The sequence below is a fragment of the Porites lutea genome, chromosome 1 (assembly GCF_958299795.1).
Source record: "Porites lutea chromosome 1, jaPorLute2.1, whole genome shotgun sequence".
Lineage (NCBI taxonomy): Eukaryota > Metazoa > Cnidaria > Anthozoa > Scleractinia > Poritidae > Porites > Porites lutea.
In genome coordinates, this window is record NC_133201.1 from 1,538,207 (window position 1) to 1,560,982 (window position 22,776).

Here is a 22,776-nt window from a genome sequence, read left to right on the forward strand (position 1 = left end):
CCCCCTTAAATTCAAGTGAATAACAACATGATTCTCAGTTCAGTAACACCATTTCTTGCTTAGGCTTATATCTGCTTCCTTACAGCATGCATTTTTTCCCTTGCTTCACTCTTTCTGATTTTCAAACATAAAATCTTCGTAGGCCTTCTGTCGCTTGTTTCTTAACCCAGGCAACTCAGCTAAACGCATCTTGTGGCCTCTTTTCATTGAGTTTGGTTCCAGCTCATCGCTTTTGAGAGGAGACGGTTCATTCGCCTGGTCCTGAAAATTAAAAATAAAAATAAAAATGATTGATTGTAGAAAGCCAATAGTTAAAAAGAAACTCCAAACCCTGAAACGGTTAACACATCTTAACCGTGCTTTGACTGGCCCGGAATGGGCCACAAATAAGTGACAGTTGTGTCGCAATTAGAATTGTTTTATCCTTTCATCCCCGAAGATCAGTCTGGGACGATATATCTTTTAAAAACGTGTGATGTTTTAAGTCTTCTTTTCCAACATTTTCATCAAACAAGTATCTTCAACCGTGTCATAGTCTTTTTCAGATTGTTTTAAAGAAAAAAGCCTGCAAATTTTATAACCTCGGGGAGGTGCCGTTGTTATGCAAAAAAAAGTGCATTATACTGAATTTTAATGAATTAGGTCATTTTCTGTTGCTTTTGTATTTCTTTTTCGCTTTGTTTTGTAATTGTGTTGTTGTTCGTCACTTTTTGTGAGCTTTTAGCACCCTTTCTTTTTGTATAGTTATTGCTATAATTCGGTTGTTACTTACTTTCTGCTTGAATTTAGGTGTTACAAGTAAGAAGTTTACTTTTCTTCTTTAAATTTACCCGTTTTATGGAAAGAATGAATAATGCTGCTTATTCAAAACCAACATTTACAAAGCTAAGATAATCGAAGAGGTCTTGTTGTATATATTACAAGGAAAACCATACTGAATAGACAGATTAGACATGGTATATATCAAGTAGTGTTAACTTATGAAAAAAAAAAGATGTCTATCACGAATTTTCATTTCTAACCTCTTTCCGTAACTTTCCACAATCAGTAAGCCAACATAAACTCTGTCCCCTGCAGCGACCAGACAGATTGATTACAGCAGTCAGGGCCACAAACACAAGGAAGAGTTTGAATCCCATCTTCACTCGAGTGATGTTTAATAACTTAAACTTGGTTGGCACAGTTTTATATGGGTACAGATAAGTGGCAAACTTCAGTAAGTGAATTTTACCCACGCTTCGTTAAAACTATTAGTTAACTAACAAAGATCTCCTGACTTATCAATTTCGAGTCATTTAGCACGTAATTTAACCTAGCGATTTACCGCCATAAAACAATTTGCGATTTTTGAAATAATGGATTTTTATCTACAAGAATTTAACCGACTTATTAACTCGCACTACTGATTAAAACTTTAACAAATTTGATGTGAACAAAAGAATTATCGCTTGAGACCTAGAAGAAGAATCCTTGTTGATTATCACATTGAAACGCGTTTAGATAACAACAAAATGACGCAAACATTCGTTACTGTGTATGTCCATTTGAGGAAGCCGTCGTTACCGCATTCAGAAAAGACCCCATCATTTTGTATGTAAATTTATGTTTTATTATTGTTACCCATTAAGCGCGATTAGCTTTTAAGAATTCCATGCAGAGATGTATAGATAAAACCTCAAATTTATTGCCAATCATGCAATCGATGTAATACTTCAAGCTACTAGATTGGTTTCACTGCTTAAGCTTTTTATTTGACATGACCATTTCCATGTTTTGAACATTATTTAATTACTATGCTGTATGATGGCCGCACGGTCAGATCCCGAAGTTATTGACCGCTCAAATGAAAACTTGAAAGTTTTAAGTTAAGAAAGTCCGTCAATTTGTTTTATTTATCAAAAAAGCCTGCTTATAAAGACCACATCAAGGCATTATGAGTGTGTCAAAACCTGATGAAGCTTTAGGAGTTTCAATTTTCTTTTAAACTGTTGAAGCAATGTCATAGTTTATTACAGTGACAAAATGTCCCGAGCTCAGTAATTAAACATCAGTCTTATAACAGGTAGAAGACATAAATGAAAGTAGCTTGCTAAAAGAAGACTTAAAGTTCTTTACAAAGTTGGAAAAAGACTAAGTTAGAACGGCTGACATAACTACATTGTTTATCAGTATAAAAACTCATCTTCTAACCTGTGGGCAAACTGTAAATAAGCAGCGCCACGTTCCCTGACCGTAGCAGTTCCCAAAGCAAATGACAAACGCTAGCAGCAATAGAAATAGAAAATATTTTTTAAACGCCATTACTGTTATTTGTTTATTCCCACATTTTGAGTACGTGCTTCAGCTCAACTTTATATAGGGCAAGCTCCTTTAACGATCATAGCAACCGAAAGGCTTCTATGCCTTCTTGTTGTCAAGGACGCAGTTTTTAGCCACGCGGTAGCAATATTAAGTGTCTGGGTTTATAATGGATAAGTTATTAGTGCCACCATATGACAAATTGACCTCATAATTGCAGGTTACGTTCATCATGATAATTATAAGTTGTGTAAAAGAAATAAAGGTCAAGGTATTTTTTTATCGCCGAATTGTTTTATTGAAGTCGATGTCATGAAAAACTCTTTTGTTTACTAAATTTGTCAACTTTTGCCCTTGCTTTACATGCTTAGCAATTTTCTGCTTCTACAACTATTTCATCCCAGTTTATTGAGCGTCATTAAAACAAAGTGTACACTGGGATTAATTTCATTTCCATTTTTAAGGTAAAGTTGAAGTCAATAATTCATATTTTTTGTGAAATTCGGTTGAACCCGTTCTGAAAATCTTTTATCTTTAAACAGCAAAAAAGCTCTTCAATTATCTTGCAGTAAACTGTATTTCAGCAATTCTATGTTTTTTTTAAAAAAAGCAGATTTTTTTCAAATGGATCAGAGTAGGAATTATAAAATAACACAGGAATGGCGACTTCATATAAATTAAGGTTTACAGTTAATTATTCCTTATTTACCTGTGTTAAAAGGTATTAATCATTTGTATGCTTTTGAGACTCAGTAATGTATATTAAATGTATTTCGTACCAAGTTTTTCGGGAGCAAGTAAAATCACTAATATATTTTTAAAACGAGATAAAGAAGTAACATAAGTCACATCTGGAACTTTCAACGGCTCTAGATACTTAACTGAAATATTCCAGTTAAAGCCAATTAACAAGGGAAGCATCAAAACAACAACTGAAAGTAAGCAGAATTAGCAGCATTTTAATATTTATAAAGCAGTTATAGCGTGTCCTAAGACATCATATTTTTGTCAAAAATAGTTTTAGAGAACCAAAAGATATACATATATAAATATATATATTTTAAAAGCTCAAAACCACTTAACTACTATTTGAAAGATGTCATAAATGGAGAACATTTTACAAATTTGCCCTTTTCAAGCAGATATACAAGGCTTCCCAACTAGTTTTCTATACTCAGCGGCAGGCCAAAAAGAATCTCATACGAGGCATTAAAGTTACCCTCGGAGGGAGTATGGGTTTATTGGAAAAGGACGCCAACATTATGTGTGGCAAAACTGGCGACAAACGAAGCGTGGCCGACAGGTGATTGAAAAGTTAACTTAAGGTTCTGTGTCATACAAAAATTTAACTATTAATGTTACAAACATTTAAACCACAAAGGACTGCCAGGGACCGCAAACAAATTGAATACCGTAAAATTCCGAAAGTAAGCCCCAAGGCTTATATTTTTCAAAGGCCCTTTTTGAGGGGCTTATTTTTGGAAAGGCTTATCTACGGAGGGAAATTTGCGTCTCAAAATCGATTGAGCTATCCATATAGCTGGAAGTAGATTTACCGTTTTTGTTTTGTTTCACTTTGTATTTGAGGGTATTTTTCCAAGTAAAAGCCCCCGGGGGGCTTATATTTGGAGGGGCGATTTAACGGAGGCTTTTTGCGTTACCGGTTTGGGGGGCTTATGGAGGCGCTTATACGTGGAGGGGCTTATTTTCGGAATTTTACGGTATGCCGAAGAACGTTGGATCTATAAAGACCTGATCAGCAAAAACAACAAGTAGACATGTTAAATTTTGCAAGCAGAATGCTGCATAGCTGATCGTACTACGTGAAAATATTTATGGCTACAATCCCGCTCTGTTTTGAGTTCTTTCGGTGTCGTGTTGGGCATGACGTCTTGCAAAGTTAATTTTCACGTAGTACGATCAGTATTACAGTATTCTGCTGGTAGAACTTAATATGTCTATTCCATCACGCTGTTTCCTATCTTCTAAAACGGCTAAAACATGTCTTTGCATCAGTTGAATTCCAAAAATAATAACCCAGTTTTCTTTTTAGTTTAAGACTCAGCTTGTAAGGATGCCGACATGGATTGAAACTGGAAAAAATTAGGTCAACGTTTTCAAGTTTTAATGCTTCACTCTGCAAAAATCATCATTTTTTTAAGGCAAAAAAAATATTATGTTTAGTGCTCCGTGATGAAAATTGCTAGATATCTTCTTCATATTTAACTCTAAGAACTCAGAAGCACAGGATCGACCAAAAACAGCAATACCCTCGCATGATGCAGTAGAGTACTAGGAGTGTGACGTCATAAAAAATTAAATTTGTGAAATTTTAGGATTTATCAAGATATTCCAAAAGAAAAACGTCTATGACGCCTACTCGCCAAAAATTAGCCTGCGAAAAGAGCCGTTTCTTCTCAATCCTCGCCGCTGGGAACGTTTCGCGAGGAGAAATGTCTGCGACTCAGCGACAAAAATTCCATACTGATGATGTAAATCATATTACACTATAAATCCGGTCAAACTTTTCAAATGTAAATTTGATCAATTTTTCGTTTCTTCTGGTCGATTTTGGTAAACTGTTGTGTTTGTCCTCGAACAAGCTCCAGCTAAACTCAAATACTTCTTTAATTTAGAGAAGAATATATTCCACAAATATTGACTCTTTTGTTATAGATTCATCGCATTTACATTTGACGTTGGTGGCCTTTTGTCTTTTGTCTGTCAGTCGTAAACAATAGCTAAAACAATGTAACTACTCCGTCGTCCAATCAGTGCTTATGACCGTATTCGGAACAGATTTTGCATCATCAGTGTGGAATTTCTGTCGCTGAGTCGTAGACGTTTCTCCTCGAGATACGTCCCCAGCAGGGAGGAGCGAGGAGAATTATACATTCTAATTAAATAAGGGAAAAGAAATTAAGCCTTTAAACCCTAAGACCAAAATTTAAATTCTCGTTTGTTGCCGCTATTCATTTCATACAGAAGTAGTGTGGAGAAGTTGATAAAATATCAAGCAAATTCATCTTGTGTGATCATGTCCGTAATTCTCATGACTACTCTGTTTTACAAAGTATTGATATCACAAGGAGAAATTTGATGCTGATCACTCTTAGGGCTTAAAGGGTTAAAGGCAACCAAATTAAGTCTTTAACGCCAATCTTAAATCTGAAACTCGTACGGTCTTCTAAAAAAATCTTTTTTTCTTTTCTAGATTTGAAAACACGGGGGCCTTGAAACAGATGTAGTTGATCACAAAAGGGAAGGCTTGGTACAAAGATACGGAACGCACTGATAGGATAATAATCAAGAGCTAGTGTTACTTTCTTTGCTTTATAACCATATACATTGTATTCTTTTGTCAACCTTATGTTAGAAAAATAATAAAGCCTTTTATAATTGGTCCTAATAACCCTATGATTACTAGCTTAAAGTTGCCCCTGGCGCCAGTTACTTTTAACCATGCCAGTCAATTTAAACTCTGTCGAGCTCTTTGCATTTTTTACCAAGAACTGTATATTGCATCCAGAAACGCTGCACACCTTTGAAGAGCTCTCTGCTAGACCCAATTGGGAATATTGTAGCGTACTATAGCTATAGACAAAAATTGTAAATATCCCAATATTTTATGTTGACTTCACTGGTCCTGAAACGAACACGATGGTCCCGTGACTTCACTCGCAGCGTAAGTGCAGGTCACAAATCCAAAAGGAATATGCACAACAACCTCAGCTCCGTATTTTTTCTCCCTCCTCTATGATGGCGGCCCCAGCTTGCTAAACGGCATAAAGTATAAGTGAAGATCTTACCCTCGGTCGCACGCGGAGTGGTTCAAGATAAGTAATCGGAAATTATTCTCCTTGTTTTACTTTACGAAACAGAATCCCGGAATTTAACAAAAAGAGAAAGCACACAATATTTAGCGGAAGCAATATTTATTTAGCGTTGAACGTGCCTTTTCTCACCCCCCCCCCCCCCCCCCCTTAAATTCAAGTGAATAACAACATGATTCTCAGTTCAGTAACACCATTTCTTGCTTAGGCTTATATCTGCTTCCTTACAGCATGCATTTTTTCCCTTGCTTCACTCTTTCTGATTTTCAAACATAAAATCTTCGTAGGCCTTCTGTCGCTTGTTTCTTAACAACTCAGCTAAACGCATCTTGTGGCTTCTTTTCATTGAGTTTGGTTCCAGCTCATCGCTTTTGAGAGGAGACGGTTCATTCGCCTGGTCCTGAAAATTAAAAATAAAAATAAAAATGATTGATTGTAGAAAGCCAATAGTTAAAAACAAACTCCAAACCCTGAAACGGTTAACACATCTTAACCGTGCCTTGACTGGCCCTGAATGGGCCACAAATAAGTGACAATTGTACTGCAATTAGAATTATTTTTTCCTTTTGTCCCCGAAGATCAGTTTTAAGTCTTCTTTTCCAACATTTTCATCAAACAAGTATCTTCAACCCTGTTATAGTCTTTTTTCAAATTGTTTTAAAGAGAAAAGCCTGCAAATTTTATAGCCTCGGGGAGGTTCCGTTGTTATGCAAAACAAGTGCATTATAAATTTTACTGAATTAGGTCATTTTCTCTTTCTTTTTCGTTTTGTTTTGTAATTGTGTTGTTGTTCGTCACTTTTTGTGAGCTTTTAGCACCCTTTCTTTTTGCAGTTATTGTTATAATTCGGTTGTTACTTACTTTCTGCTTGAATTTAGGTGTTACAAGTAAGAAGTTTACTTTTCTTCTTTAAATTTACCCATTTTATAGAAAGAATGAATAATGCTGCTTATTCAAAACCAACATTTACAAAGCTAAGATAATCGAAGAGGTCTTGTTGTATATATTACAAGGAAAACTATACTGAATGGACAGATTAGACATGGTATCAAGTAGTGCTAACTTATGAAAAAAAAAAGATGTCTATCACGAATTTTCATTTCTAACCTCTTTCCCTAACTTTGCACAATTAGTGAGAATACATATTCTCTGTCCCCTGCAGCGACCAGACAGATTGATTACAGCAGTCAGGGCCACAAACACAAGGAAGAGTTTGAATCCCATCTTCACTCGAGTGATGTTTAATAACTTAAACTTGGTTGGCACAGTTTTATATGGGTACAGATAAGTGGCAAACTTCAGTAAGTGAATTTTAATCTACCCACGCTTCGTTAAAACTATTAGTTAACTAACAAAGATCTCCTGACTTATCAATTTCAAGTCATTTAGCACGTAATTTAACCTAGCGATTTACCGCCATAAAACAATCTGCAATTTTTGAAATAATGGATTTTTATCTACAAGAATTTAACCGACTTATTAACTCGCACTACTGATTAAAACTTTAACAAATTTGATGTGAACAAAAGAATTATCGCTTGAGACCTAGAAGAAGAATCCTTGTTGATTATCACATTGAAACGCGTTTAGATAACAACAAAATGACGCAAACATTCGTTACTGTGTGTGTCCATTTGAGGAAGCCGTCGTTACCGCATTCAGAAAAGACCCCATCATTTTGTATGTAAATTTATGTTTTATTATTGTTACCCATTAAGCGCGATTAGCTTTTAAGAATTCCATGCAGAGATGTATAGATAAAACCTCAAATTTATTGCCAATCATGCAATCGATGTAATACTTCAAGCTACTAGATTGGTTTCACTGCTTAAGCTTTTTATTTGACATGACCATTTCCATGTTTTGAACATTATTTAATTACTATGCTGTATGATGCGCAAATGGTAAGATCCCGAAGTTATTGACCACTCAAATGAAAAAGTTTTAAGTTAAGAAAGTCCGTCAAGTTCTTTTATGTATCTAAAAAGGATGCTTTTAAAGACTACATCTACCAAAAGGAATTCTGAGTGTGTCAAAACCTGATGAAGCTTTAGGAGTTTCCAATTTTCTTTTAAACTATCGAAGGAATGTCATAGTTTATTACAGTGACAAAATGTCCCAAGCTCTTAGTAATAAAACGTCAGTCTTATAACAGGTAAAAGACGTAAATGAAAGTAGCTTGCTAAAAGAAGACTTAAAGTTCTTTACAAAGTTGGAAAAAGACTAAGTTAGAACGGCTGACATAACTACATTGTTTATCAGTAGAAAAACTCATCTTCTAACCTGTGGGCAAACTGTAAATAAGCAGCGCCACGTTCCCTGACCGTAGCAGTTCCCAAAGCAAATGACAAACGCTAGCAGCAATAGAAATAGAAAATATTTTTTAAACGCCATTACTGTTATTTGTTTATTCCCACATTTTGAATACGTGCTTCAGCTCAACTTTATATAGGGCAAGCTCCTTTAACGATCATAGCAACCGAAAGGCTTCTATGCCTTCTTGTTGTCAAGGACGCAGTTTTTAGCCACGAGGTAGCAATATTAAGTTTCTGGGTTTATAATGGATAAGTTATTAGTGCCACCATATGACAAATTGACCTCATAATTGCAGGTTACGTTCATCATGATAATTATAAGTTGTGTAAAAGAAATAAAGGTCAAGGTATTTTTTTATCGCCGAATTGTGCTATTGAAGTCGATGTCATGAAAACCCTTTTGTTTACTAAATTTGTCATTTATTTCCATTTTTAAGGTAAAAGTGAAGTCAATAATTCATATTTGCTCTGAAATTCGGCACTGTCCCTAGGAGGAATTTTTAAAACTTTGACCTAAAGTTTTCGCATCAAGAGTCAAGTCTTGCAAGCTTTAAAACTTTCTCCCATCTGCCTTATGTATGGATGGTGTTTTTGAACAGTAATTAATAAAAAACACATGACGCTTTGCTTTTTAATGAAATGACTCAATGAATACTATGGCAGTGGAGAAAATTTACTAAACGAGGCTATCGAAAACAGAATGCGACTATTTGTTAACATGCCTTAACGAAGAGGAATTTTTTGAAATCATTACTTCTAGCAATATAATCATGTAACCATTTGTTCAGCCCCATTCGCAAACTCCCCAAATGTCACGTCGGTTTATAAAACAGTTGGGGTTAACATGTAAAGTCCTTGTTCAACAGCTTCTTTGTTCAATAAACTCAGCGCCCTCGTTATTAATATTCTCTCAATCATTTACCGTTGAACCCGTTCTGAACTGATCTTTAATCTTTCAAACAGCAAAAAAGCTCTTCAGTTATCTTGCAGTAAACTATATTTCAGCGATTCTATATGTTTTTTAAAAAAGCAGACTCTTTTCAAATGGATCAGAGTAGGAATAAAATAACACAGGAATGGCGATTTCGTATTAATTAAAGTTTATGGTTAATTATTCCATATTTACCTGTGATAAAAGGTGTTAATCATTTGTATGCTTTTGAGACACAGTAATGTATATTAATGTATTTTGTACCAAGATTTTCGGGCGCAAATAAAATCCCTAATATATTTTAAAAACAAGATAAAGAAGTAACATAAGACATCTGGAACTTTCAACGGCTTTAGATACTTAACTGAAATATTCCAGTTAAAGCCAATTAACAAGGGAAGCATCAAAACAACAAATGAAAGTAAGCAGAATTAGCAGCATTTTAATATTTACAAAGCAGTTATAGCGTGTCTTAAGACATCGTATTTTTGTCAAGAATAGTTTTAGAGAACCAAAAGATATAATTATGTATTTTTTTAAAAGCTCAAACCCTCTTAAATACTATTTAAAAGGTGTCATAAATGGAGAACATTTTACAAATTTGTTCTTTTAAAGCAGATATACAAGGCTTCCAAACTAAAGTTCTATACTCACAAGGTAAAAAAAAATAACTTACATATAGTTTATGGATCACTCTCTCTCTCTTACAAGTAAATCGTCGATGTTGCAATAATGATATTTCACAAAGGAGAACTCGTAATACTATTTCATTTCACTTTCAATTCTAACAGAAACAGCGATACACATCTCAATCAATAAAACAAAAGAAATGTGAAATTCAACTAAAGCTTGACTTTACGTTATAGAAATACATAACCATTTTCAACGCTGGGGTAACTGCAAGATGCCTGGCGGCTTAATCTGAGGCTCAATACCAATCTAATCGACCTTGTTTTCATGGAATGAGTTGTTACCAGAGAAAGGGGTTGTTATTGTCAGTTGTTGTTGCTTTTTTAAACGCCAAAGAGCTCCTTCTCAGGGCAGTTCTTGAAAATAGAACCCCCAACTAAGATATTATGTTATAAGCAGGTGAAGCAGGAGATAATTAGAGAGCTTTAGATCCGAGGACGCGGACGACTACGAGTAGGAGACTTTCTCAATTATACTAAGTAATGCTCGCGCGTTAGCCAGCGTCATTTTGGCGGGAAAACGTGATAGCCGTTGTCATTCTACAACGGGTTTTAGCGAGAATGTCGCAGTGGCGGGAACAAGTTATCACTGTAAGAAGTTTTATCATTTTGTTGTCGGTAGAGGTCTTAACTTCCTTCACTATGAATTACCGTACTAACTGTTTTGGTGAAATAAAAAAAGGTAAAATGAAGCTTTCCAGGGAGTCTTTTTTTTAAATAAGCGCAAACACTTTCATTTAAATTTCGTACTCGTACTCGTTCTCGTTCTGAAATCTAAAGCTCTCTAATAATAGCATAATATTTTATTTCCGTCATACTTCAAGCCCTCCTCCCTCTACTCCCTATTACCAAACTTCAATAGTATCCTCATTCATATTGAGTTACTTTTTTGTTCCATTTTTGTTAATTCTTATTCTTGACGTCGTCACCCAAGCTATTTTAAATTTTTTTGTTGCCGTTGTTGCCGTTGTTTTCTTGTTTATTTATTTGCTTGTTGAGTATTCTATCTTTTAAAATGCGTTTTGCTAATTTCTTGTACACTGCCCTTACTAGATGCTTTAAATAAATTTTAATTTCATGACTCTTTTTAATGTTAAGACTTGACATGTTTTATTTGAGTTACACCAAAACAAATTTACAGTAGATACAATTTGCCTCTTGTCTTGCCCAATCCATTGCCAGAAATAGTGGACATTTCGCGCCCGTGATTAATTGTCAGCGGAATCTCATTTCCAAAATGGCGGACAAAAACGATCGTAGTCAGGGAAAGCGTATCCCCTGCGATTTTTGAAATAATTTGAGCTCTGTGGATCTGTTTTACGAAGAAAAAAGCTGGAATGAAACTTCTTGCAAGAAAATGTTAGGTTTATACTCGGCCGAGCGGCTGATAGCAACAAAACAGTACGCGGCTGTACCTTTCGTGACATTTTCGTGACATTTTCGTGACAATTTTGTTTTAAAACCAAGCCTGGTAGGCTAATCGAGGATTTTTGAATACCTGGAACCTAGTTTATATCCCGTGAAGCATCTCTGGAGTTGTAGCAACAACCAAAATGGCGATTCGGTGAGGTTTGGAGTTGTGAAGCTTTGTCCGACCGAAATAAGTCATTCGCAACTATGGCGTCCATTACTGGACTACAGATGGAAAACTAAGGGAAATAATGCGCCTTTGGAAGTATTTTCCAGTGCAAAAATCGTCCTTTTAACGACTGTTTTGGAAACATCTTCCATCGCAGAAGTGACATCGAGTCGTGCAAATTTACTTCAGTGAAGGGTTTATCCTCTAATCGACGAGTATTTCGCATGACTTCGGCAAGATTTTAAGACAATGTATGGAGAAATGGAGCGTACAACGAGAGATAAAAGTGGCCACTTCGGGAAGTAAGTAAACCTACTTCTAATAAGCTACTTTTAACCCAGATGCGAAGGTTACACAGCGCTTAACATGTTTTGAGTCGTGCACCGAACACCCGTGAGCTCATAATCGATATATTTGAAAAAGTTTCCTTTTCTCCATACATTTTCTTATACGAATTCGCAGCCATTGTGGCCTTGGTGCGCACGCGCAACCGCCATCTTGTCCCTAATTTCTGGCAATGATGAAATAAAATAACTGCCAGAGAACAAAATTCCACATGATTTTCACAGCATATTACTACTACATGACATCGTCAAACTGGTTTCGCTTAGTTTTCAGATATTCTGAAAAACGACGCAGCCTGTTTCGTCTGTACTCATTTTTCAATGAGGCAATTTCTGGGCTTTTAGGCAAATAGGCTGGGTTGTCTTCCATTTCCTGAAAAAAAAAATACAAGGACGGAAGTAAGGGGACGGGTACAAATGGAAAATAAGTTTACTGAGATTTAAAGCCAAAAATTTAAAATTCCATTTTCTACCACACTTAAACTTTTAGCCCTTTAACTTTCACTTCCAGAGTGAATCGAATTAGATTTTTCTGTTTGCATCTACGGATGAAATCCTATAGTAATGTGGTAATTAAAATGAAACCATTTCAGCAGTATTTTTAATCGCACTAGAACCAAATGTGAGAATTGTGTCGAATCTCCACTTAGGCTGACTCCAGTGCTAACGCAGCCTGATTAAACACTGGCCCTAAAGATCAAGAAGAGAAGAAGAAAATTCAAAATCTGGCACCTACCTCTTTCTTGCAGCCGCCAAAAAGACAGCTGTAATGCCTCTGACCAAGAGCGCTTGGAAATTCCAGCAACATCACAGAGACAGCAAAAAGCACTAATACTTTCATAGCGGATGGTCTGGTAATTTTTGCCTGACTACTGAGAACTTAACTTCGAGTTCGCAAATTCTACCACTAATAAATTTTAGCTCGTTATAAGAGAGACACGGTTTTATATAATTATCTTAAATTAAGCGTAACAAATAATCTTCAAAAAGCTAATGGGTTTACTTTAAAAAAAAGAAGCGGCACTTTTCTCTTTTGACTACACTTCGACGTGTCCATTACTCCTTTAATACTACCGAGGGGTTTTTGCGCCAAGCTTTTTTTTAGACAAAATATGATGTCTTGCTGTGTTGATTAAGATTAAATTGTTTAAAACAAGTGTGTAAAATAGTATTTCAAAAAAGTAAACTCTATCCATTACACTTGAGCACGACTAATAAGATTTGAAATGGTAAAAAGCACCTAATTACGATCAAAAGACGTCATCAGCATTTAATGTTTTCATGCTTTTATCACAGGATTAACCATCAAAGAGTTTAGCCTGGCTGCATCGAGAATGATTATGGCATGAATCTTGGCCCTTTTTCATCAAAAACAAATGACGTTTTCAAAAGGTTTAAAAACGTAAATTGTTAGCGCCAGATAGATAAATACTGGTGGAAATGACAGGCTGGTTTTTATTACTATTTGATGTTCCATTTAAATAGAGAACATGCTGACACATTTAACAAATTAATTAATAATGTGGTGTCCAGCTATTTTAAAATTAAGAGAAATTTATCTAAATGTTGATAATTATTAGTCAGACCTATATTTTTTTAACTAATGACAAAATTGTGATCAAAACATGCATCTCCAGCTTGCCAGAAACTTCGTGTTGAAGTTTAATTACTTATAAATGTATTTCGAAATAGTTTTGTACCGCCTTTGTTATAATTAAGGTGACTTTATCATACAATACGTACTTGTTTATTTCTTACTCTCGCAGGTAAAAATTTTGCGACAACTCAGACTGGTTGGGTCTGTCGCATGAAGCAATAAAGGCAGAAACGATAGAAGCTTAAATTATTTCTTAAAGTTCAGTGTCTGATTAATATGTAGAAAATAGGAAATTTCATAAAAGAAATTTACCATGTTTCTATTGCAGGGCCATTCTAATGCGGAAAATAAAACGATTAATAGGGAGCTCATAAGCACCGCAACGGTTACAAAAAGGCAGTTGAAAAGCGAGTCGGCGCTGCTTTAAACTTTATCGCGCTTATTTTCTCCCATAAAATTCGTCAAATGTTGGCGAAATTTTCTGGCGTTGAAGTCTAAACTGTATTAAAGTTCAAAAAAAAGAAAAACAGGGTCGTTGTTTTGTGTTCATGCCCTCCTCAAAACGTGAAATTAGGCAGTTTCACGTCTTAGTTGTGCAACGGCGGCAAAGAAATGTACAAAAAAGCATCATGCACATGCAAAGTTGTTGTTTTACCAATCTAAACCTGATTGCTTTTTTCCTGATCCCGTTGCCGTCGCCGTCGTCGTTACTTATAAATGAGACGCGAACTTCCTGTACAAATAGAACAAAAAAATGTCTTCGCGTCTTGAATAAGACGCAGCTGATAGGCTCATTATGGCGGTTCGCGTCTCATTCAAGATGAGCCTGATTTGGCTTATCAGTTTTACTCGTATGAAAATTTTACAAACGGCATATCTTTAACAGTAATCTTAAAACCCATCAGTTGGACTGACCAAAAGAAAAAAGATTTTAACTCATCATTTTCATTAGGAATGCCAATCACTCTTGACGATGCGTTAAAAGTAAAGGCCAGTGCACTTGATAATAGACCTTGACACGGGTTTCGACGCCATCTTGACGAGTAGCCAAACGCGTGAGAAATTACAGCGTTTGTATGAGAATCTACTGTCGAATAATTTCCGTAGAACGGCTGTTCTGAAAAAAATATGAATTGTAAACTAAAGCTACACTCCTAAGGATTCTACTGAAAAAAATTGAGAGTGTTACATGCGCTAGAAGACCTAGAACCACTTTTTTTAATGTTCTATACATCCGTCTGTAAGAAATTCCCGGGAAAAATTACAGACAAATATATGGAAAATCTAAAGCAAGCCTCTGGAGAAATTTAAGTACAGGTACGCCCCGAAAATGTTTAAGTACAATCGTTTGTTTTGTAGCTTTAGTTTACAATTGATTTTTTTTTTCAGAAAAGCCGTTTTACGGAAATTATTCGACATTAGATTCTCATACAGTCACTGTAATTTCTCACATGTTTGCCTCCTCGTCAAGGTGGCGTCGAAAACCGTGACAAAGGTCTATAAGGCAACGGTGTAAAACCTGAAGAGCTAAATTTCCTCAAAAAAAAATGATTAATTTGCTGACATAGAAAGACAACATCAAATGAAGTTTAAACTTTACTGCCTAATTCAACGCTTTACGTTCTTTTCATCATCATTACAGATCTCTCCCCTTCTCTTTTAAATGACTGCCTGTTTTCAAATGTTTCTGCATTTAATAGATCTGAAACCTACATGTATTATAGAAATTTAAGTGTCACGACCCCCAGTGTTTCAAAATTAGCTCTTTTATTTACTACGAAGACATCGCTTCAGGCGATGAGTTTTATTAATAAGACACGATTCTCGCTCGATCGCGAATCCATACTAAAAGTTGAAAATTGAAACAACGGAAAGGCCTGATTTTAAACTTGTTTCGACGAAACTTGCATGTCGAAATCGCTTTTAGTTTTTTTTTCTATGTGTCAGGTCGGTCAGGTACACAGAAAAACGGTGTGACTTGTTAAAAAGAAAATTATGGAAATCACCAGAACTGTAGCTAAGAATAAGATACACCTGTTCTCAGAAATTCAACATCCACATGTCTCAAAAACTACTTTTTATTTGTTTCTCGGCACCTCGTCGATTTCAAACGTGGCCTTGCACAAATATTAAACGTGCTTAACAGCAAGAGTTGTTAATTACCTTATAATAATAGCCTCTAGGCTTTTTAGAGCGCCTCAAAGTAAGTCCACTTGTCTTGTTAATTTAAAAGTACTTGGCGAGCTTGAAACACATCCGTCAACATTTTTTCTAGGTTTATACATTGTTCAGTAGTAAAACGGATGACATAAACTGGACTAAAGAATATTTGCTGACTGTGAACTTATGTCAAGTTAATTTATATTATAGCCAATACTAAAATTTATTAAGGCCAAATTTTTAAATTCCTAAGAAAACACTTCATCAATATTCATTCCGTGATCTGAAAATGGAGACACTTTCGCCATACAGAAAGGACATTCATTTATTCAACAGTAATAATTCTAAAGCATAAGATTATATCTATTTATGATATATACGACTATTTGCTCCTTCAATTTGCCCAATAAATAAGTCAAAATAATACTTTTTGAAACCTGTAAGCTGACGTCCTTAGGGAAATGGGCTTGCTGACACTTATTACAGCTTGGGGAAAAAAATAATTAGGAAAATGTAAGCACCTCGACAGAAATAATATTTACTCAGGCATCAAGATTATTGGAACAAATCAAATGTCAAGAAATATTGCCCAAACTTTCTCTCTTTAAGATGTACCAGTTTTAATATTTATTTGTAAATCATCATTTTCTAATGAAAACACGCCATTACATAAACGAAAATATTGCTAGTGGTGTTAATTTTTAATGTGCAAGTGGAGAAATGAAGTGTAAGTACGTCAGTTAATCAAGTTCCCATGCAGGTGAGAATTTTGTTTTCAAATCGATTACTGAAAAGAGGAATAATCAAGTGAGATCGTTTACTGGCATAGCTCATTATTTTGAAAAATATACTCTTAAGGTTCATTAGCACCTTGAGCTTTAAAAAACTGTAAATGGAAATAATGAGCTTTAATTTTCGTCCGCTTTGGAATAAATTCAGAGTATGTGCCATTCACAACAACTTCATTGGCAGATTGAGAATGTTTGTCGTTCTTAACAACTCTTTTACAACAAGAATAAGACAGCGGCAATAGAGTTAAGTTTGAATTTAAGTCCATCACTTTTGTTCACAATGCTTCCCTCAACTGGACGATATCAGCTTTTTAATTATCTATATTTATTATTGGTAATTACAACAATCCATTTACAGGGCGAGAAAATATTTATCACAATGGGCAAATGCAATTTTAATGACCCCACACCCAAACGAAAGTGCTGGACAATGCTTGTAAGATTATTTTTAGAAGAAAATTACATAAGAAACCATCAACATTTTGAAAAACGTTAGTCCACTTCTTTGTGAATGGTTTTAGGTTAACATGATTTTTTTAAAATAAAAAACGTTCAAGATCTAAATGTTCCACCATTTTAAAATCAGTACCCAAGAGGAAAAGATTGAACTTTGCCCGTGCGTGCAGAAAAGGATGACCATTAACAAGAACCAAACAAACCATTCCTCCAAAACAATAAAAACGCTCGAATTTTCCGCTGAATAGTCGTTCACGTAGGCCCAATTTGCGGTAACCGGCATCTCTGTGATTCGGATCAGTTTGTAGATAAAAGTTAATCTATCTTTTGTTTAAGACCTGCCTATAAGTACGTGTAAATTTTTCTTAATAACATTTGATATAAACGGCACAAAACTGCACAGATTCACTATTTAATAGCTCCTAAGATGGAATTATCTAATGTTGCTGTGATTTGTATGCTTCTTCTAGCCGCGGTTTTCCAACTCTCCATGGGACAAGAATGGGGAATAGCTTATGGAAAGCGTGCCAGTCAGGTAGTTTTAATTATAACCATTTGAAAAATCATTATATCAAGAAAAATAATCAAAACAGTGGGCTTGTTTTTGTTAAAGAGGTTTTCTTTCAGCCCAAAAAAGTTTCGTGTTATGTAAGAATAACTTCCTATCGAAGGTAAATACAGTTCTATTTGTTTATAAAATCTTAGATAGGATCAAACAAACACAAATGTAACGTAGTTTTAAAATATTTTGATCTTGTTTGGTCTTAGTTCACATCAAACTTTTTCAAAATTGATTCTCAATCGTTTACTCATTCAACCCCCCCCCCCCCCCCTCCCCCAACGGCGTCTCTCAGGGAGGGAGGACTACTGGGCCGCCGTATTTTATTTCCTCCATTTTTTCACTTTTCATCATTAATGCAGTGGTGTAAATAAGGCCGTCACGAATTACTGTGCAATGCGCCCTGAATTTTTACGTGGAAAAAAAGAGGTGCTGAATCAGTCAGATTTTATTTAATGATCATTATTCTCGAGTTTTAATAATATCTTCACAATTTAAATCAATTCATCAGAATATGAAATGCAGTCTTAATTACATCAAAGAGTAGAACAGATGGGCCAATCACTATAAGAGATAAAAATAAAATATAATGAAGCAGTCATATCAAAGATAGACAGTAAAATCTGTCAAATTACAAAAAGGCAATAAAGAGAATGAACCAATCAGAGAAACCAAAAAAGTGGGCCAATGAGCATAAATGAAAGGCAATAGAGAATGAACCAATCAAAGAAGACAAAAAAGTGGGCCAATGAGCATAATGAAAGGCAATAGAGAATGAACCAATCAGAGAAGACAAAAAAGTGGGCCAATGAGCATAATGAAAGGCAATAGAGAATGAACCAATTAGCACTCGTTTTTTCGAGTAAGTAACACGTAATAGCCACACTAACTGTACTATGCTCTTTGCTGATGTTATTCACGTGCTTTTCTTTGTAGTTTGACGACAACCAAGCAGTGACAGGAAAAAATGAAAGACTACATAGCAGCTTTCTTGCTCAAGATCACCGTGACAAGTCAATGAATCACAAATTTCGTTTCCAGAAGAAGAAGAATGCTATGAATTATGGAGACAGAGACTTGTTTAAAGACCTATTTGCGTAGTTACCTAGTGGAACATTTGAGTCAAAATACAGTTCCATGAGCGTTCTAACCAAAATGTTACAAAGTTGCAAACTTAATCACCGCCTCAATAAATATAGTACAACATACACAATCGATAGTCTACCTGCTTTATACGCTTAAAACAATTTCCTTTTTTACCTTTACAAACCGTTTCCGGGTAGTAGTATCAACAAATAATAGTATGATTTGTACGTGATATGTGGCATAAACACCACTCGTGATATTTCACAATTGTCTCAAATTTCACTCGCCTAACGGCTCGTGAAATTACGAATAACAATTTCGAAATATCATGGTATTTATGCCAAATATCACTACAAATCATACTATAACCCATACAAATAACTCATGATTTAGAGGGGTTCGGTCCCCACCTAGGAGCCTGGCCAATGTTAGGAAATGAAACTCTAATTATGCAATGTTTAACATGATCACAACAAAAAGCGTTTTATCGAATGTTTTTATCTAGGTTTACACCCCATCCACACTAGCCCAGAAATTTGCGAATTGATGTAGACGATTGATCCGGTTATTTCCGAATCCAATTAAGTATACGAGGTCTTAGACTTGAAAAAACAATCGCTGCCGTTTGTTTGATCAGCCTCATAAACACGGTTCATGCAAGAAAGGCTTAGCATCAATATATGAAGAGTATAAGTCAATAGTAAACTGAATATCCTTCTCAGTTAATTTGTTGCGAGTCGCTGGTTGATTGCGGAAATTATTGTTGGTTTGCTTGTGTGTCAGTTGTGTGGGTATTGTTCCGTGTCTTTTTGTCTTCTTTTTATTTTTGTCTTTTTATTTTACGTTATTTAGCAATCGCACACATCCTAATCACCAACAAACTACCTCCGAGGCAAGCTGACAAAGACAAGAACTTGAAAAGATCGGCCCAGGTTATTACAAGTTACTATATTTGATTTCCATCTTGGCTATGTGTAGCTTAGAACACTCATAGCCCTAAAGAAGTTTGTAACCCCACCTTAATATTGTTCGTTAGAACTGCGGCAGTTTAAAAACTGTTAATAACTAGAACAAACCTCAGAGCAACCTCCATAAGGTATTTTCCATCCCTCGCAGTTCTGTTGCCCTTCTACTTCCATCAGCAAAATTACGGCAAGAATCGTTAGAAACGTGAAGGTGTGCATATTAACTAAAGAAGTTACTCCGTCAAATACTTGGAAGCCTGACAGTAGAGTAGCCTGACAATATATAGTTGCTCTGATTCAGCGCACGTGAATCATTATGAATTAATGAAAAAATGTTTGCCGCGTTGGAAATCACTGATTAACTAAAAAACATGTTACTTGACTATACAATATCCGAATATGGTAGTCACTTCGTTTAAATTGTTAAATAAGATCGCCATTAGCTTTATTTTAAAGGAATTAAAACGCTCTAGGGCATAAATTATTAAATGTCAATTTTAGTCATATTCTGCTCTTATATTAGAGTGAGATAAAATGATAATTGACTTTTTAGGAAAGGCTATTAATATTTCGAAACGGGTATACTTGCAACAAGTGGATGGTGTTCTCGTTACAATATGCAGTGATCTAAAAATGGCTGTCGTCCTCAAATACAGGCTGTAATCAATTAAGACTATTAAAAAATAGCAGTTATACGGTAACGTAACAGATCTCTCTTTTCCGAATTGAGAGAGCAGTTAAAATGCCCAAGGCAGTAAGGCTTCATTTTTGTGCGTAAAAATATCGAGGTTCATTGGACAGATAGGAAGGAAATGTCAAACTCTCAGTGACCATCACTCTGATTATTATTCTAACATTAGCATCTGGTTTTAAATCTAACAAAGTTTTAAAAGTTATTAGTGACATTTATTCATTCCATTAAAAATAGACTCTTAGTCGTAATGGCTTACATTTGAAGATAATTATGAGTGTCAATATGTTCTCTTAATTCAGTAACCTTTGACTTGACTAAAATTCACACTAACTAAAGGGAGTTGTTCTGAAGATAACGTTTATATTTCAAACATGCCAGTGATCACGGTCCCTTTTTTCAAGTCTAATTTCTCTTGAACACACATGCAATCTTTGACGAGAAATCAGTGAAATCACGGCTCTAACTTGATATCAATACTACGTATAACAACACTGATCTAAGACCATCTAACTAGCATTGATATAAGCATGGTTATACTAACAATTGCAACGCGACGTAATTCACGCGCCAAACTTGTATCAAACTGAGAGCAAAAGATCCCTAGTTTCCAGTGACTTCAGTACAAGGCAGAGGAGAGGTACTGGTAAGTATCTAGATCGGTTAGACACACAACCCTTGGATAACTTGTTCCTTGCGCAAATGCTCTCTATATCATCTTTATTACAATACCGCAGAGGAAACTGACAGCACGTATTAGATAAAAATCCTCAGACATGATTTCTTTTCAGTTGATGAGAATGTTGGGGTAGTACATTTAACAATTAATAATTGAAATTTTCCCAAGGATTGTTATTAAAACCCAGCAACTTCAGTGACCGAGAGTCAAAAAAAACATGCACTGTAAAGACGGACAACTCTACAGCAAAACCCACTTGAAGTGAAACTACTTTGTCTTCTTCACCCATCATAAGCACAGAGGAGACCTTCCGTCTACACTCACTCGGATACTGGTATAGTTAAATACTCACACGACTGATTTTTGTTTTCAACGGGAAATCAGAAGCTTTACCATAAACATGTACAGCAATTATCATGTGCTCATGATTAAATCAGTGGTTTTGTAGCAATTAAAGCGCCCTGAGCCCAAGGTGGATGAAATATGCATTAGCCGCCCATGCATTTTCTTTCAATATAGCGCCCCACGACTTCTTTCAACTAAAATAGATACTTAATTTTCTCACCTGAAAGCCATTGTTAATCTAAAGATATTCTGTTAATGAGACCCTCAAAGTCTTAAAGTTCAGCCGTTCAAACCCTTTGCCGAAACAAAAACAAAAATCCCTTTGCTTGACTTTTTCCAAACTTAACTGAAAAAAAAATTCACGTAACTAAAAAAAATCTTCACGGATTTTAAGTTTTATACTTTCAACGCTAATGACCAGAGTGTGGTCAGTTTTCGCAGACCGTATAAATAATGAGCCGAGCAATTTCAATGCGAAAAATTCGACGGAAATATCAAAACATATCATTTCAGGAGGGCCGGCCAACTGAGTGGTGAAAAAAACACAGCTTTCGAACCGTTTAATAAGTTTAGCACATTTTCTTACCCGGCCGCTATATAGCTATAAACTTAACCAATCTTATGTGCGGTGAGTATCGAGGTGTAGAGGTTGTGTTTGTAAAAGACTTCAGATGGTCTTGGAACATCATCCGGGGAAAACATTTTCCTCACATCAAACTAAACGATTTTACCAAAGTGGGAGCAGTGGATAACAGAGAATTCAAAACATAGTGATGCAATAAAATGCACTGTAGTTGCTCCATACACACATAACAATTGCGCCTGGGATTCGCTTTATTCAATCGTATCTTCTGAATAATTTTGTAAACCAAGACCCTGAGTGAATGATGGTGATGGTGTTTGAGAGCATGTTCTCGGCTGTTTACTCTCCTTCTTTATTAACAAAGCAATGTAGCTCATTTTCTTTGTAGCCTGATCTTGTTTACTTGGTTTCCAAACAGTAAGAAAGTTTAAAAAATTTGAAGACGTAAATAAGAGAAAAAATTCTATTTTTAAGAACAAACCTTTCTTGCTTTTGAGTCTTGTGTACAGCCGTACAGACGCTCATAATCGCTACAACCTCGGGCTGAAGTACATAGCATAACCAACAACAAGAGAAGAGAGAACATCACCAGCGAATTGACTGAATTCATCTTCAAAGTATTAACAGACTGCACTAGAGAAATACATTTTGCGTTGTCAAACAAATATTTATACTGACAGTACCATGCCTCAAATAAAGCAACAAATTTGTTTTGGTCAATGAAGTACAATGGCAATGTTCAGAATGTTTACAAAGAACTGATATCATGCCCTTGTAATAATTTATTAGATGGTTTTAGTGAACCATGATGCTGGTAGTGAACTTGAGCAAGTAAGAAAAAAAGAGAGGTTCGCTAAGTTTGAAGAATATTTTTT

General features: G+C 35.4%; 3 long non-coding RNA genes across 3 annotated transcripts; 1 reads left to right on the top strand and 2 right to left on the bottom strand.

The window, feature by feature from the left end:
* On the bottom strand, positions 1–2,580 carry LOC140933550 (uncharacterized). The gene is made up of 2 exons (XR_012165064.1): positions 2,191–2,580; positions 1–261 (listed from the first exon to the last, which is right to left on the bottom strand). It is a non-coding gene; the product is annotated as an uncharacterized lncRNA (long non-coding RNA).
* Positions 2,581–6,276: 3,696 nt separating this feature from the next.
* On the bottom strand, positions 6,277–20,053 carry LOC140933560 (uncharacterized). The gene is made up of 2 exons (XR_012165066.1): positions 19,715–20,053; positions 6,277–6,531 (listed from the first exon to the last, which is right to left on the bottom strand). It is a non-coding gene; the product is annotated as an uncharacterized lncRNA (long non-coding RNA).
* LOC140933555 (uncharacterized) lies at positions 17,347–18,767 on the top strand. The gene is made up of 2 exons (XR_012165065.1): positions 17,347–17,528; positions 18,489–18,767. It is a non-coding gene; the product is annotated as an uncharacterized lncRNA (long non-coding RNA).
* Positions 20,054–22,776: the final 2,723 nt, after the last annotated feature.